This window comes from Chiloscyllium plagiosum, chromosome 15 (genome assembly GCF_004010195.1).
Source record: "Chiloscyllium plagiosum isolate BGI_BamShark_2017 chromosome 15, ASM401019v2, whole genome shotgun sequence".
Lineage (NCBI taxonomy): Eukaryota > Metazoa > Chordata > Chondrichthyes > Orectolobiformes > Hemiscylliidae > Chiloscyllium > Chiloscyllium plagiosum.
In genome coordinates this window covers 7407595-7425751 of record NC_057724.1, presented here as the reverse complement: position 1 = coordinate 7425751, position 18157 = coordinate 7407595, and the positions used below count along the sequence as shown (strand labels likewise).

The 18157-nt window shown below is 40.7% G+C and overlaps 1 protein-coding gene across 4 annotated transcripts in view; it reads right to left on the bottom strand.

Moving 5' to 3' along the window:
* LOC122557077 (kelch-like protein 13) overlaps positions 1–18157 on the bottom strand; it is a 122257-nt gene that overhangs the window by 48563 nt on the left and 55537 nt on the right. The window contains exon 1 of one of the 4 annotated variants that reach the window (XM_043704364.1): positions 14735–14759. The exons of the other annotated variants lie outside the window; for them this stretch is intronic. The gene's annotated coding sequence lies outside the window, so the exon portion shown is untranslated. Of the gene's footprint in view, positions 1–14734; positions 14760–18157 lie in introns of those variants that run through there. 4 annotated transcript variants of the gene reach the window in all.

The window sequence follows — 18157 nt, the reverse complement described above, 5'->3', positions numbered from 1 at the left end:
ATCTATCGAACTCTGGAAAATAATCACCAATGCATCCACGATTTCCCGAGCCACCTCCTTCAGTACCCTGGGATGTAGACCATCAGGCCCCGGAGACTTCCTGGTACCGCTAATAGTTGTGCTGTATGAAAGGTCCCATGCTGAAACTGTGAAATCACAGAGATATTCCAGGAAAAATAAGGCTTAAAATGGCCATTCCTGTATACTGTGCCTTATAAACATCAGCCTTTTGAGAATCAATAAGATCATAGATAATAGTACAAAATTATTACGATCCGATGAGAATCCCGGGAAAAAAAACTTCAAAATTACAAGTGTCAAATGCGATTACTTTTATTTACCCTGAACATTTGAAAGTTTATACAGTAGCTGTGACAATACAATTTCTAGGAAGCAGTACTAACAGAAAAGTAACTCATGACTACAGTTGATATGACTGTTCAAAAGGGATAAATACTTCAAATTGTAGATAATCATACTATTATAAGAAGGTGCTGATAACAGGATGTATGTAATCTTACGGAAACATATACTGGGAAGGGGTTCTTATGGTGTAGTGGTAGTGAGATGGCCTTAGTTCAAGCTCTACCTGCTACACAGGTGTACAACAGCAACTCTGAAAAGTTTGATGAGAAAATGCCCAAGGTTCCTTACAGTGAACGCTGAAAGAATGTTTTCCTTATGGGAGAGATGAAAATTAGGAGACTAGCAAGTTTCTCCACAGATATATTTTTGTTGTTGCTTTCTAATTTGTAAAATGATAGATGGATGGATCCATATCACAACACAGACAATATGAAGGACAATAAATTACGAGTTTCATTCCTCAAGATGAGTTATACTGAGTGGGATGAATAGATTTCCATGTCTTCTACAATTTTGTCCAGCAACCATATATTCTTAGCATCCATTTTAAGGATTGTTTTAACTTCATAAGGAACTTTTCAAGTATAGCTATCATAAAACAAGGCTTGCATTTATATTGCATCTTATTAAATTCCTTTGGACCTTTTCACAGGAAAGTAATGTACAATTAACTGCTTTGAAGTACAATGCTGCAAATGGAGCAGCAAAATCATAAAAGCACACTGAAATGACGGCCAATTAATCCGCTGAAACTTCAATGCGGAAGATGAGCATGGAATACTGTATGGGCGGTTAGCACGTTAGTGCTCAATATCACGGACTTGTGTACATTTTCAGTTTGTGCCTACAAGTCCTACCCTTGTTAAGTTCATACATCTAGAGTTCTGGTTTCCTGGCAGAAGGTGAAATTGAGAGAACTCCATCCTCCCTAACCTCTGTGATTTCTCGCCGGGCGCTATATTGAAACAGCATAATCAGCTTGTTTCATAACTGCTGAGGCTAGGTGCACAGTTCCGGGAGATTATCTTGACAATGGTTTAGAAATTGCTCTCCACTTCATTATGTTGCCTCCTGATCATCTTTTCTTTCAGATCAAATCCCCCTGAAGAAGAATGGAGGCTTTTTCTGTTCAATGCCACAACTGTTTTCTTTGCTCGGTGAAATGATAAAATCCTTCACCAGCATAGGCTGCACTTACTGCTGTGAGGAATTCTGACATTATCACCAGAAGAGAGCTGTCTAATACAGCATTATGTGGAAGTAATGGGGTAACACTGATTGATAACATCTTCTAAAGCTCCAGGCGATTACATACACCAGTGTTGGTGCTTTTGCAATGAGCCCAGTCAGCAAAATACTAATAAAACATGATTTTTGCTACTGCTATTTAGCACTGTTTGTTCCAGTCATTATATATAAAGATCAGGTTGACAGGCTTCAATATCGCACGTTCTGCATCATTCTCAAGTTTTAGTCATACATCAGTCTTGGCTTGGTAGGCAGCACTCTCGTCTGAATCTGCAGGTTTTAGGCTCAAAGTCCCAATTCCAGCAACTAGCACATAATTCGGGCTGACATTCCACTTCACTTTGGAGAGGGCATTTCAATGTAAGAAGTGGTCTATCAGACATGATATTTAATCAATGCTTCACATGCTTTTGCAGATAGATATAAAGACACTATTTCAAATAACAGAAAATAAGTTACCCTGGTGTCCAAGCCAGCACATAAAAGAAATCGTCTGATCATTGTTTCATTGCTATTTGAGAGAGTTCACTGTGCAGAAAATGGTTGCTGTGTTTCTTGCCAAACAACAACGGCTTCACTTCCACCACACTTCATGACCTGAAGAGAGCTTTGGGGCATCGAGACGTCATAACAGTAGATACTTAAATGCAAGTTTTCTTCTTAAATTATGTGGACCTGTTTTGATCGATTGGTTTGCATTATTAAACCAATTTTTCTTTTAGCTTATGATTTAAAATGTTGACCACAAATCAGCTCCTTTGGGAATCCAGGTGAACTGATTAAATCTTCAGCACAAATGAAGCATGCATTTTGAAGATCAACTTTTCCTAAGTGAAAGGCAGTTTTATGCTCCATTAATTGGATTACTTATGATGTGGAAACAAAAGAGAGAAAACATCAACTTAATTTGAACTGCGGCAGTAAGCATCAAGAATGCAGGATGAGAACCTGAGCATCAGTTTCAAAACAATTTACTCCACTAATAGCCTTTTTTTAATTATTGCAAGTGTAAAAGTGATTACTGAAGTAATTCTTGGTGCTCTGGCCTTATATCAATTTATTACTGCAGCAGTGCTGTGACAGACTACAAATACCAGCAAGAGTGTAGTATGTCACCAACTTAAGATGGTAACTCAGTGGTTACAGCTTTAGACGAGTAATACAGAGGTTAGGAGTTTAAATCCTGGTAATTTCAAAAGGTTAATTCACCAACTTTAGCCTTATGCAGGTTAACTGGGGGGGGGAAACAAACTATTAAAGCTCTCACATTGTCAAATCGAACACAATAAAACACACATCATTACGGAAGGAAACCTGCCAAAAAACATCTGGCTTAACCAATTTCAAAAGATTTCACATCCATCATATGGGTGATTCACAACATTCAGTTTAAGTAGGGAATTACAATTAATTGCCTTGCCATTGTTATTGAAAGGAAATAGAGAAAAAAATCCACTGCAAACCACACTTGGTCTTAGTTATTCCTTAAATCCACCACTCAGTCAGAGATTATGAAACCCACAATGGTTCTTGTGATGCAGTGGTAATAGGTCTAGGCTCAAGTGCCGAATGTCTCAGGGTGGTGTCATACCTTGCCAAAACAGGTTGATTAAAGATAAATTTGAAATTGGCAATCTGCACCAATTATTACACCTGACAAAATGTCATTGAAATACTGAAAACTGTTCATAAGTGACATAGGCGGAGCCAAATTTTTTTACTTGAAAAAGAATTGAGAAAAATTGATTTAATAAAAATTTCCAGTCTCTTTTAAAAAAAGAACTTTGTTTCTCTAGAAGTAACAAATGAACAAACAAAGACCATGAGTGATATATGAAATCAATTTTCCCAAACTTCCATGCATGACTATTTTGTTCTCTACTAAATCAGCCACATACACTGACAACTGTAAGAAAGAACCTTTCTAAAGCAAAAGTTCAGTTTTCCAAAAAGGTTTGTACTTGATTATCACCTGGCATTGCAAATATCTCCAACAACTTTTCCTGAAATGAGGAGAAGCATTTGTGGCCCTTACTAATGTTATGTCACTTTAAAAACTACAGTTATTTACTTGCTACAGTGGATTAATGCATCACAAATCAGTGTTCAAAATACACAGTGGGTGTGTGCATGTGTGTTGGGTGTGGTTGGTTGACCTAAAAGCAGCAGGCTGGAGAGAGAAACAACCTGCAAATGATGGGCCAAGGGGCATAAAGATAAACAGGTGACAGCAGTGAGAGAGTTGGCAGGCCCCCCTTTAGCTGGAGTTGGGAGAACCTATTTTAAGCAGAATCTGGGATCGAAGATCTGCCATTAGCGGACAGCAGAGGTAAGGATACCACCATTAACCTGGTAAATGGGGTTCTGTCTGCTGGAACCTTCTCCACAATGAGGATGTCATGTGCAGGGTGATCACGGGGCTGGAAGTTGCAAATGGGGTATATAGGGTTGAAGCAGACTATATGAAGGTTGTGGAATAGAAGTGAAGAGAAGGAGCTACAAGTGACCAGAGGAGGTGGTGAAGACTGTCAGATACATATGGGCAGGTGGCTGGAAGGATTGATGCGGGAATAGCTTTCAGGGGTTTGTGTGGGGGGGGGGTTCAAGAGGGATATATAACAGAAAGGCAGACAGTTTTAAACCTAATCATTAACAAATAAATACTCAGTCAAATGGAATCCAAGAAAACTTGCAATCACTAAGGTAATGTATTCTTTGCAAAGGAATGAGGATTCTCTAGTTTAAGTTGCATATGTTCGGAAGTTACTATACTTGGAAAAAGTGCTGTAAAACTTACTGTAATGAGCACTGTTAGTTGCTAAATTGGAAGTTGAGACGACATGTGAAGTAGTAAAAAGGATAGAAAGTCCTAATTGAAAGTATAATCATAAAGTCACGTAGCACAGAGACAGACCCTTCGACCCAACTCATCCATTCGAACTGATTTCTGAAACTGAACTATATTCAGCTATATTCAGCACATTTCACCCTGAAAAAAAAACTTCCCTATCCCATAATCTATCCAAATGTCTTTTAAATGTTGTAATTGTACTTGCTTCGACTATTTTCTCTGGAAGTTCATTCTATATATGCCATATATGTTCTACAAGCCCTTTATGTGGAAAAGGTTGCCCTGCAGGTCCCTTTTAATTCTTACCCCTCTCAGCGTAACCCTATGTCCTCTAATTTTGGACTCCATGCCTCTCATTATTTTATAAACCTCTAAGTTCACGCCTCAGCTCCTCCACTACAGGGAAAAAAGACCCAGCCGACCAGCCTCTCCGTACAACTCAAACCTTCCAGTCTCGGTAACATCCTTGTAAATCTTTTTTGCACCCTTTCCAGTTAAATAACATCCTTCCTATAGCAAGGCAAATAGAACTGGACACAATACAGAGGAACCTCGATTATCCGAATATCAGATTATCCGAAGGAGATCTCAAGGTCCCAATAGAAACATTACATCAAAGACGTGTTTCCAACACCGATTGTTTACAGTGATTAAAAGTGAACTCAGCTTACTGAAATGCTGCCAACAGTAGCCCTGGACTGATGGGAGTTAGGCACCATCTCCAAATGACTGACCCCCGGCCCTCATTGTCTGTCCCCACACTTTCCCTGGAGTTCTACACAGGTGTGTACCCTAAACCTACCGTCTCCAGATAATCTGCGGTGTGTGTGTGTGGTATTTGGAGACTCCTCCCCCCTACCTCTCCCCAAAAAAAGACAGCAGCACCACCAATCCTGTTGTTGGTGTCCAGTCAGGCTATCATAGTGAAGGAGTGGGGGCAGGGGTAGATGGAGGAGCAGTGTTGGATGGGTTTGGGGAGGGGTGGGGAGGAAGTGAGGGGGCAACGTTGGACAGGTCTGGGTGGGGAAGGGGAAATGGTGTTGGATGGGTTCGGGGAGTGGGGAGGGTGAAGTAGGACAGTGTTGAACGGATTGGGGGGAGAAGGAGGCAGGTGGAAGGGGGATGAGCTTGGACGGATTGGGGGCGGGGCAGAAGGGGGACAGGGTTTGGGTGAGGATGGGATGGGGAAAAAGGGGGACAGGTTTGGATGGGTTTGGGGGCAGGACGGAAGGGGGATGGGGTTGGACAGATGGCGGGGTTAGGAGGAGAGCTGGTGGGCACAGTGGAAGGAGCATAGAGTTGGACGGGTTGAGTGCGCGGACGGACGAGGGTTCTAGGGGCGAGCGGGGGCTTGCGCGCAGTGTGCTGCTGCCTAGTGTCCTGAACGGGGAGCGGACTTAACAGAAAACCCCGAGCCACAGAGGAAAGGCATTGAATCAATTAACCGAATGATCAGTTATCCGAATGAAATATTGCCCGCCCGTGGGCGGCACGGTGGCATAGTGGGCGGCACGGTGGCACAGTGGTTAGCACTGCTACCTCACAGCGCCTGAGACCCGGGTTCAATTCCCGCCTCAGGCGACTGACTGTGTGGAGTTTGCACGTTCTCCCCGTGTCTGTGTGGGTTTCCTCCGGGTGCTCCGGTTTCCTCCCACAGTCCAAAGATGTGCAGGGTCAGGTGAATTGGCCATGCTAAATTGCCCGTAGCGTTAAGTAAGCAGTAAATGCAGGGGTATGGGTGGGTTGCGCTTCGGCGGGTCGGTGTGGACTTGTTGGGCCGAAGGGCCAGTTTTCACACTGTAATGTAATCTAATCTAATCTCGTTCAGATAATCGAGGTTCCTCTGTACTCCAAATGTGTCCCACCAATGTCCTGCATTGCTGCAACATAACAGCCCATCCACTGTACTCAATGCACTGACCAATGAAGGCAAGCATGTTAAACGTCTTCTTCACCATCCTGTCTGCTTGTGACGTCACTTTCAAGGAACTATGTACTTGAAACCCAAGGTCTCTTTGTTTGACAACACTCCCCATGGCCCCACCATTAACTTAGTCCTGCCCTGGTTTGTCTTATCAAAATGCATAACCTTGCATTTAGCTAAATTGAAGTGCATCTACATTCCTCAGCCTACTGGCCAAATTGATCAAGCTTCTGTTTTACTTTTTGATAACTTACATCATTGTCCACTATACCATCAATTTTGGTGTTATTCACTTACAAACCATGCTGCCTATATCCTCATCTAAATTGTTTTATACAAATGATCCTTGTATCACAACGCCGGTCACAGAGTCCAGTCTGAACAACAACCCTCGACCACCATCCCTCTATCTCCTTCCCACAAAACAATTTTGTATCCAACTGGTTAGCTCTCTCTGGATCCCACTTGATCTGACCTGACTAACCATTTTACCACATGGAAGCCTATTGAAGGCATTGCTAAAGTCCATGTAGACATGGAGGCCCATAGCTCTACCTTCATCCATTTCCTGAGTCATCTCTTCAAAAAACACATCAAGTTTCTGAGACAAGACTTCCCACACACAAAGCCATGCTGACTATCCCTAATCACTCCTTGCCTTTCCAAATGTATATAGATTCTGTTTCTCAGAATGCCCTCCAACAACTTACCCATCATTGACATCGGACTCACCAGGCTGTAGCACCTCACCCATGGCAGTTGATAATACAAATACCTCTACTAAGGACTCAAATTTCTTCCCGAGCTTCCCACAATGCCCTGAAGGAGCAGCACTCCAAAAGCTAGTGTGCTTCCAATTAAACCTGTTGGACTATAACCTGGTGTTGTGTGATTCTTAACTTTGTCCACCCCAGTCCAACACCAGCATCTCCAAATCTGGGTTGGATTTGATTAGATCACAGGGATTTATCTACCTTTGCATGTTTTAAGACCTCCAATATCTCCTTTTCTGTGATGTGCACCATTTTCAAGACATCACTATTTGTTTCCCCAAGTTCCCTAGGTTCCATGTCTTTCTCCACAGTAAATACTGGCACAAAATATTCATTTAGAATCTCACCCATTTCCTGTGGTTCCACACATAGATGGCCTCACTGATCTTTAAGAGGCCCTACTTTCTCTCTTTCACTAGTTAGCCTTTTGTCCTTAAAATACTTGTAGAATCTCTTTGGATTCTCCTTAACCTTACCTGCCAAAGCTATCTCTTGCCTTTTGCCTTCCTGATCTTCCTCTTAAGTGTACTCCAACATGTCCTGCCTCAAAGGTCTCATTAGATCCCAGCAACGTTCCACATTTGTGCAAATATGACAGAAACACAGTCGCTAGTGAAATGTGTGTTTAGGCTGATGCCTTTTTTTAAAACAAAGTAAAATCAGTTATTTCGAAAAAAAAAGATGTTTGTTGCTAACTTAGACCTTGCTATCTTTCATGAACTTAAAGAAAAAAAGTGATATCTAGGAAATTTCCACTTTCCTTGTGTATTGTAGCTTTAAGTTAAACCGAGAGTTGTACTTTCAGGATATTGTTGAATTCCTCTAATCGGTTTCTGGGAGTGTCTGAATACACCAAATGTCAACACAACTTCAGAAGTTGCCTACATGATGGCAACAGCCAAACATTGAGTTGGTGAGAATGAAAACATGAACCCTGAAAATTAAAAAATAGCCACTCCAAAAAAAAAAATTTTGATAGCTACCCTCAATGCAAACTTTGGGGCTGCCGAGTGTATTTGTATCAGAGCCCGCCAGGTGAGGTCTGTTGTGCACGTGCAGGCAACGTACTATATTCCCCACTGTCAAGCATCTTATTAGCAACAAAACCAAATGGAGTGGGGGGGGGTGGGGGGGGGGGGGGTGTAGTCCGCATTCTAGGATAGTAATAGTTAAATCATGAGAACAGGTTAAATTTTATTGAGTATGGAACATTTAACATCTGTGGGTGAATGGAGAGGAACAAGTTTTGTTGGTGGGGACGACCATAATAAGGAAACAAACTGTCAAACTCGAGGTCAGTCAAGCAAGGGTGAGGTCAGGATGGACTGCATCACACAAAGAGGAATTTAAATTTCCACTTAAAATTTCGAAATTGAGATGATATGTTTGTGTTTGGCAGGAATACTAAGGGTTATGAAACTAAGGCGAGGAAATGTCGTGAAGTACAGATCTGTTAAAATTAAATTGAATACTTGATCAGTACAGACCAGACATCTGTTCACGAGACTCTTGTGCATGCATCTCCATGATCAGCACAGACTAGACATCTGTTCATGACACTCTCATGTGTTGGTCTCCATGACCTCTATGATGAGGAATAAAATCTTCAGTGTAATGTCCAGCTTTACGACTGGTGACCTGGTGGCTGTTTATAAACTAAAAGTAATCATATAGACAGATTCTTCCCCATGTGTTTCTCTGTTCAAAGGATTCAATGAAAACTATAGTTAACTGAGGACAATTGTTATCCCAATCAAGAGCGCTGTTACTCAACCTGGCACAGGAACCGCACATAAACATGGTAGACTTTGCATCTTTAGCAAGTCAAGACTAGAATGATTTTGAGGGTGTTGAGACCAACATAGCTGAAGTGGCTTTTTGTACTTGCATATATTAAAGCTTTAGATGACTGAAAGGAAAACATCCTGGCAGACAATTACCAGGGCAATTCCATGGACGCTGAAAAGAAAGCTCAGCCGCTCGTCTGAAAACCCATAGTTTCGACATGAAAATACTCCACAAATGACAGACAGACAACATAAGCCAAATGAAGTCGGTCCCAGGTTTCAACCTTCTATGGAAAATATGGACAACTTTTCATATATGTGCGACTCATGAAGAAGAGGCCATTTGGTCCCAAAGTGGAACATAAGGAACAATTCAAATTCTGACAGGGGCCGCACAGAAACAGACCATCTCCACATAATGAACTTCTGTCCTGACAGATATATTCTTGGTGGCATCACAACCATCCATACTGCAACAGGTGTGATTGTTAAATGGACTGTTAACCTTAATATCGAACAACTCCTTCCCTACCCTGTAACCAAAAAACTCTAATCCCATCAACCATTTTATCACATATCTTTTGAATGAATAGGATGTATTTTTAGCATGAAGTATAATTTATTTCATGTTGCTCTTAGCAACAAGGAAAATAATAAATAATTGCCATTATGAATGCTGAGCTATCCTGTGGGCACTAAGAATGACGCTAACAAGCAATTCATTAGCCGAGTCTCAATTAGTCTCTCTCATAACTGCTGGAAGCTACATCCTTTGCAAAAAGAGTAACAGGTCCAAGCATTGCATCTTTTTGAAGTAAACAAAAGTATAAGTGACAATTGTCCCCTACGGCAATCTTGTGGTAAAATGTTAACCTGTCAACCTGCCAACCAACCAGTGGCCTTTTTTCATACAGTATAAATTGTTGTCCTCTTTGAAATTTGGCATCTTTGTGATTTTGTCATGATGGATAAAAGGCAAAAAGCTTTAACAGTATATCTCTTTTCTCAAAAACACTCAAGTTCTGCTCTAAGCATGTTTGACATGAAATCTTAAAGGCCTTTTCTCTGGCTGGAGAGCAATTAGGCCACTCTGCCTTATAACCTATGTAAATTCAGACAATTTTACCAGGACGACAAACAAAACACTGTTAGATACTAATAGATCCAATCTGCTCTGTTGTCTCAAAGCATTTAAATGAATCTTCATAGGGCATTCGTATAGCACCTCATGTGAAAGGTGGCACTTCAATGAAACAGCAGCCTAGATTAAATGTTCAAGGTTAGGAGCAAATTGAAATTCATAAATGTATCATAAGAAAAGCCTGCATCCAAATTAGAGTCAGTGATGACAAATGTACAGTAACATTAATTCTAACAATGGAAATGCAAACCAAAATACTGGCTATGTTGGAAATCTAAAAACAGAAAATACTGGATATACTCAGCATGTCTGGCAGCATTTGTAGAGAGAAGAAGAGAATTAACATTTTGGATGTGACCTATTTTATGACACAGGATAAACTCTCCAGCTTAACTTAAAACCAGCAACACAGAAAACATTTATCACATGCAGTAATCTGTAAAAATTAGAGTGGCCAAGAACAATGTAAAGTAAAACTTAACAACTTTATTTCTTAAAGTATAACAGAGAATAATTAACTAACCACGATTTACAATTTCTATCTTTTACCTTCCCTTCTATAATATTAGTCCAATAAAACTCCCAACTAAGGTTTACAAAACAATATTTCTTATCTTAAAACCAAGCAGCTGTAGGTTCTTGTCTTTGGATCTTTCTGTGTCTTCTTTTCTTCTTGTTAGGAATTTCTGCATCACAGGTTACTGATCACAAAAGTACTTTTAAAAGAGGTTTTTTTTTTCAAGCAGTCTACTACATATTAGGCTTGGCAGTTCTCCTCCCAACTGTTCGATTTTCCCCCAGTCTTATAACCCAGAGCATCAAATTGTGTCATTGGCTTTTAAGATTGTCAATATACTCAATTCAAACTTGATTTTTTATTGGGTATAATTTAACCTGATTATCCAAATTTGAATTCTTTTTTTTATTCCAGGCAATGAACTATTTGAGTTGTTCAACCCAGTGTTACATACATTGTTGCCTTATTGAGAACACTTGGTGCTATGTCTAATAGTTCTGCTGCTTTTAACTCTCTTAAAGGTAAACCCACAAGCTTCATAACACCTATTAGGAATGACTGCCAAGACCAAGATGTTAGGTTAAATAATTGCAAATAATCTGACAATTTAGCTGATCACAGAAGTCATACTAAATAAAAATGAACTCCATGAAGACAAATCACAGCACTAGACCACCTTTCTTGTATGCTGGTTATATAATCGCTCATTGTTATGTTAGACTTCTTATCCATTCTCTCTCTTCCTGACTCTGCATCTGTTTTCTATCAAGATTAGACTGGTGCTGGAAAAGCGCAGCAGATCAGGCAGCATCCGAGGAGGAGGAAAATCAATGTTTCGGACAAAACCCTTCATCATTCAAGTTTTCTTGTCCTCAGATACTGCCTAACCGTCTGTGCTTTTCCAGTACCACTCTAATCCCTGACTCTAATCTCCAGCATCTGCAGTACCCACCTCCGCCTAGTCTGTTTTCAATCAGTTAAGTCCCTTGGGACCATATGACGGAAATTTTATTGGGATTAATTTCTGACATGCAGCAAACTAGTAATCAGAGAAAGTGAGGACTGCAGATGCTGGAGATCAGAGTCATAAAGTGTGTGGCTGGAAAAGCACAGCTGGTCAGGCAGTATCCAAGGAGCAGGAGGAGTGATGTTTCGGGTGTAAGCCCTTCATCAGGAATGGTGGTGGGGGGAGGGAAAGGGCTGAAAAATAAATGAGAGGGTGAGGTGGGGATGGGGCTGGGAGAGGAAGGGTTAAGTAGCTGGAAAGGTAATAGGTAGATGCCGGGGAGGGGGGTTGGATGGTGATAGGTCAGAGGGGAGGGTGAAGTGGATAGATGGGATGGAAGATGGACATGTAGGACAGGTGAAGAGGGCAGTGCCGAGTTGGAGGATTAGATCTGGAATGAGATGGGAGGGGAGATGAGGAAAATGGTGAAGTCAACATTGGAAGGTCCCAAGGCAGAAGCTGAGGTGTTCTTCCTCCAGGTGTCAGGTGACTTGCATGTCTTTGGTGGAATGGGAAGGGGAATTGAAGTGGTCAGCCACAGGATGGTCAGTTTATTTGGTGCGTGTGTCACAGAACATGAAGACAAAATTTTGAACTGTATTTGTTTTGGTATGAATTAACAATCTTCTCTGTTCTTTACTCCCTTTAGCAATCTCTACCATATACTATCAAACACCTTGAAATGAGAATTCATTCTTAAAAGCATTCAGGGATTTTTTTTTTGGTTCCATGATTATTGAAGGTGGAAGCAAATTTCCATAATGGAAAAAATAGCCATTTTCAGAATTTTCACATCTGTTTCATAGACAATGCAATTTTATTTCTTTATTTCCCAAATTACTGTGCTGTACAATATCATTATGCAATCAAATAACGTCTCAAATGTTACATCTGCACACAGTATGATGGCATCTGTGCCTTCAAATCTATCATTTGAATTTCAAATACTTTTTTGCTTGCAACAGCACTTTCACAAAAATATTGTAATTCCAGCCCAGGTGGCCTGCTAGTACTGCAACAAACAAATCTACCTTCTGCTAAAGAGGCTACCCTTGTCTTAGAGGTGATAGAACAAAGGTTCAATCACTTGATTTCTGGGATGAGAAGGTTACCCTACGAGAAGGAAATGTGTTAATTTTGCTTATACTATGGAGTTCAGAAGAATGTGATTTGATCTCATTGAAATGTATAAAATTCTATGGCACACAATCTGAACAACTTTTGCATGGTTGCAAACTCCAGAAATGTAGATCATAATCTCTGGATAATTCAGGTTTGAGATGACTGAAAATCTCTTCACTCAAGAGTTGTGTATCTTTGGAATTCTCTACCCCGAGGATACTGGATGCTCAGTTGATGGCCATATTCAAGACGGAGATCGATAGCTTTTCAAGCACAAGGACATTCTGCAAGGTAACCACTCTTTTACCCACAGCAGAAACTCAGTTGTTTCACAACTTTGAACCTCACATGGTAAATGACCAAATGCTTTCTTCAAACATAAAATTCATAAAGCATGCCCTGCCCAACTTGAAAGTCACAAGTCTTTTCCCTTGAATTCCTGCTGGTTTTTTGGCCATTCTTTCATGGGATTTGGGCACCACAGGCTAGGTCAGCATTTATTGTTCATTCTTAATTACTCTGGAGATGGTAACGAGCTGCTTTTATGAACCACTACTGTCCATGTGGAGTGTTCGTACATTTACAGTGTTAAAGTTAAAGAGGCAGTTCCAAGTTTCAGACTTAGGTAGAGTAAAAGAATGACAATATAATTCCAGGATGGGGTGTGGCCTTGGGTGAAACTTCCCCTGGTGTTCCATTCCTCTGCTGGCCTTGTTTTTCAAAGTGATAGAAATCAGACGTTTGGAGTCTTGGTGAGTTGAAGGACACTTTGTAAATGGTACATGGTTTTGTCTGTGTGCATGTGTGTATGTAAACTGAACGAATATGGTGACAGACAGAAGAACAAGAGTTCAGGAAAACATTCGGTCATAAGCTGACTGAATGGCAGAAAAGGCTCGGTGAGGCTGAGCGGCTGACTCCTTTTTCTTATACAGATTGCATGTGTACAGAACAACCTCAATTATCCAAACAAGATGAGTGGGGAGTATTTTGTTCAGATAACTAATTGTTCAGATAACAGATGACAGTTTTACAGGACCTTGAGATCTTGTTCGGATAATCAGAAATTCGGATTATTGACGTTCAGATAACTGAAGTTGTTCTGTACAAGCAAGAGTAGGTAGACAAGATGGGGGGAGAAGGAAAGACGGAGTTGTCTCACCATCTCTTAAACAAGATCTCTGCTTCAAAGGCTAAGCTGACATATTCAAATTTTTATTGTTTGATCTTACTGATCAGCGAACACATTCAATACCATGAATCAAATGGAAATGAAGAGACATTATATGAAGCAAATGGCTGATTCCTGGCAGAAACATAAGTTTATTTTTAATATAAAAGTTACAAACTTTTAAAATCCATCTTCACTTTTCTTCAGAGGTTCTGCCATTCATGGATTGAGAACTACTACAACAAGGATTGCCTCCAGAAATCAATAACTCAAGTTTTGTCACCCAATACAGCAAGTTAGTGACACAGCCAAAATATTAATAAATCATTGTGTCATAGTTCAGTATTTTCTGGACATTTCACAATGGGAGAATATGTGTTTCAGCTACTGAGGCAAAAGCTGGTCATAAACAGTTAGCATTTTTAGATAAGCATTATTGGTGCACAAAAATTAAAAGTAAAAATGCAGAAACACTCAGCAGTTCAAACATCATTAGTAGACAGAAAGTTAGCATTCCAGCAAGGTGACTTCATTAGAGTAAATGGAAAAAAAGAAATTTTTCTTTGCTGTGACTAAACAATGATGTAACTAGTAACTGACATGTTCACTCCAAAAACTAATTTTTATGTGGTTTTAGAGGATTTTTTTAAAGTTCTGGAAACAAAAAGGGACAAAACAATAATTTGGGTGCTAAATGGTCACTCCTGTGCCAGTTTCTTTTTCTGATATTATAGCAGCAGGAGCAAGCCAAGCAAGGTAAGGACATCTGCCTTTGCTCACATTTGCTCATTCAATTTGCTCAAACGGATTTGAATAAAAACAACTTACACCTCCAGCTGAATCGGCGGTGAGTATTAGGGTACATTTTGACTTTTAGTTGGCAGCCCCTCGCAGTGGAGAATATACTCTGACCTGACGTAAATTCATCATGTGAGCTGCAGTGCCCCAGTAGACATTCCAACATAGCTCACCAGATGCAATACTGAAATAGCAAGCCAGACCTGTGACCAGCAACATCAGTGCCAAGGTCAGGTCACAACTGGGAGGAAAGCAGCAGTACCGATCATTTTTATTGGCTGGTTCTGGAGGAAGAACACTCACTTGGGGAATGCCCCCCTTCCTCCTGGACTGCTGCTCCTCCCCACATTGTCCCCTAAAGCACCTCCGCAACTTCTTGTCACTGTTTCTCATCACCCTCCTCCATGCAGCACTCCTGCCCCTTTCTAATGACCTCAGAGGAAGATTTCTGCTTTCTCTATCAGAAAGGTCCAATCACATGAAACAAACCATCCAAATGTTACATTACTGGTGATAACAGAGTGGTACGTCTATTGGCATCATATCGAGGCCATGAGTGTGTCATTAATATCAGGCTTGGGTACTCAATAGTCAATGTTCTGGACTTGGAGTCGAATAGATACACTGGAATGAATAGGAACAAAAAAAAAGATTAACATTGCTATAATTGGAATGACCTGTAGAGTCAATAACATGGAATCAAGTCTGAAACACACTTGTAAATTCCAGAATGAATTGAACACAATTTGTCATGCAACTAGCAGATGTCTGCCGTGTGCATATCAGCTCTGTCGGCTATCAGCTGTATTCCTCAAAACATTGTTTGTGCTATGTTTCTATGTTCACAAACTGAGCTTGAACATGTAATCGGTGCAAGTTTTGAAAAAAACTGGGGCTACCGTATGGATGGTTCAAGACATCAATTTGCTTGATTTGCAGGCATTGCTACCGCAGCATTCTGAAACCACAGCCTAGAGACCAAGCAATTAGCCCACAAGGGGCAAATTGGTACTGCGTTACAAAGGGAAATCAAGGTTGAGCATATATTTTATAAATATGCAAGACGCCACTTCACTTCTCAAAAATGTTCATTCTGCACACTAATGCAGGAGAGCATCGATCACAATAGTTATGTACACATTATATTTCTAGGATTTTAGCACTTGATAGTTAACACTTCCAACTCAAGTTAGTCAAATCTTAATTATCCGCTTCAATACTACTGATGGATAATGAAAATTCACAGTAATTTCAGATTTTTTCATTTTGAAATCTGGTTTGATAGCCGAATATAAGCTGTGCTCACCCAGTAGCAACACTTAGTGCAAAATGATTTAGAACATCCTGAGAATCTGGTAATGTTCTGCACAAAAGAAAATATCTTCATTTGTCTATTTTGTTCACTGACAAAAATCAATAAATTGCACTCTTCCAATAAACTGATGCCGGAACCTGTCCCCTCATTTTGTTTTCTTTTTTTATTTCCTGGACCTCAAAATGTATTCCTGTTGGCAACTGGGGGTCTTCCTGTATCCTCTTTAGGACTTTGCTATGACCTGACTACAGTTGCTGACAGCTTTGCTCTGATGTTTATCTAATACATTGCTAGTATCGCCCAGACACTGGGGAGATTATAAGCAACTGATCAAATCAGAGTTACTGCTATATTTCTTTTTCCAAGATAGAAATTTCCTGAAGCACATGGCATGGGAACAACTTTGGTTGTCTCCCCAACTGCGATGCAGATATTTTGTCATTCACTTGTTCAGAGATGTGATTACATACCTCTGGAGCAAGTGGTCCCCTGGGCCAAGATGTGAACATTACCACAAGAGCCCCTCACCAATTGAGAAACATTATTTTTTGCACATCCAGAAATGCTTTTCGACACAATGCAAATTTTCTTTCCCCTCTCACCAAATCACCTGTGGTACTTTTTCACCTGTTAACCACCACTAGTGAATCACATGTTTTCCAATTAAGATACATGCAAATTTTGTTAATGGCACTACAGAGGTAGGGAGAGAGGGGCAGGCTAAATTAAAATGGAGCTCGAAGAGGAGAGCCAAGTGAGAATCAGTGCCTCAGCTATCATCATATACACCTTTTTAGGTGCACTGCCTATCTTTAATGACAGCTGCTGCCAATATTAATGCTGAAACATATGAGCTACTCATAAGAAATTCCTCTGTTTCAGTATGACGCTGAATCAATTTCCATTTGCAAGCATTTTGTCTTGAAATATTGTCTAAGATAACTTCCAAGATATTTTCCTCCTTATTTTGTCTTTTAATTGCTTATCTCAAAATATTTAACCTATTTCAAATGGTCACAATTGCTTGACTCACCCACATCTCACAGCTCCTTACTGTATTAAGATGCCACATGCCTGATATGTTGACTGTGCTACTGTAATTTCACACCTTCTCAGTTTGCAATCACAGCAGCTTACTACATCCAACAGTGGCAACATAATTAAAGTAAGACAGCAAGAAGGGTCACCCCCACAACCCCTTTGGCAACACTGCTTTTAGAAACCTGAAAACAGGAAACAGACATTCTTCTATACTGAGAAATTCTGACACATACATATATTTAGACTAGTCTTCTACGCAGATAAACAAAGTAACATATGATGAAAACTTCCCTCAGGAAATTAAGTATAATTTGTGGTTTGAACATCATTCATCCTCCATCCTATAAGCCACTGAACTTGATCAGTGACATTTGCTCTCGATATGGCAATGTGGCACAGTTTTTAATAACATAGATGACTGCTCATCTGAGTGCAGGCAGTCTCACAGGAAACATCTGGGTTTTCCATATAGAAGTTAAAAATGCTCCAGTGTCACATGTCACCTTTAGAAGATTAAATGAAGATTCTCAGTAGTGAGGTGACTAAATGGTTCAAGCCTGATATACCCATGAGAGTACACTCACTGTCAGTGCGTTTACAGACTTGAGCTTAGTGCAAGGTTGTTTTTCTCTGAATAATCATAACAGACCTGATATCCCTTGTAAAAAAGGTAAAAAGGCCGATTCCCACAGCTACCTGGATTACACCTCTTCCCACCCTACCTCTTGCAAAAATGCCATCCCGTATTCCCAATTCCTCCGCCTCCGCCGTATCTGCTCCCAGGAGGAGCGGTTCCACCATAGAACACACCAGATGGCCTCCTTCTCTAGAGACCGCAATTTCCCTTCCCACATGGTTAAAGATGCCCTCCAACGCATCTCATCCACACCCCGCACCTCCGCCCTCAGACCCAACCCCTCCAACCGCAACAAGGACAGAACGCCCCTGGTGCACACCTTCCACCCTACCAACCTTCGCAAATCATCTGCCGACATTTCCGCCACCTCCAAACAGACACCACCACCAGGGATATATTTCCCTCCCCACCCCTCTCCGCCTTCCGCAAAGACCGTTCCCTCCGTGACTACCTGGCCAGG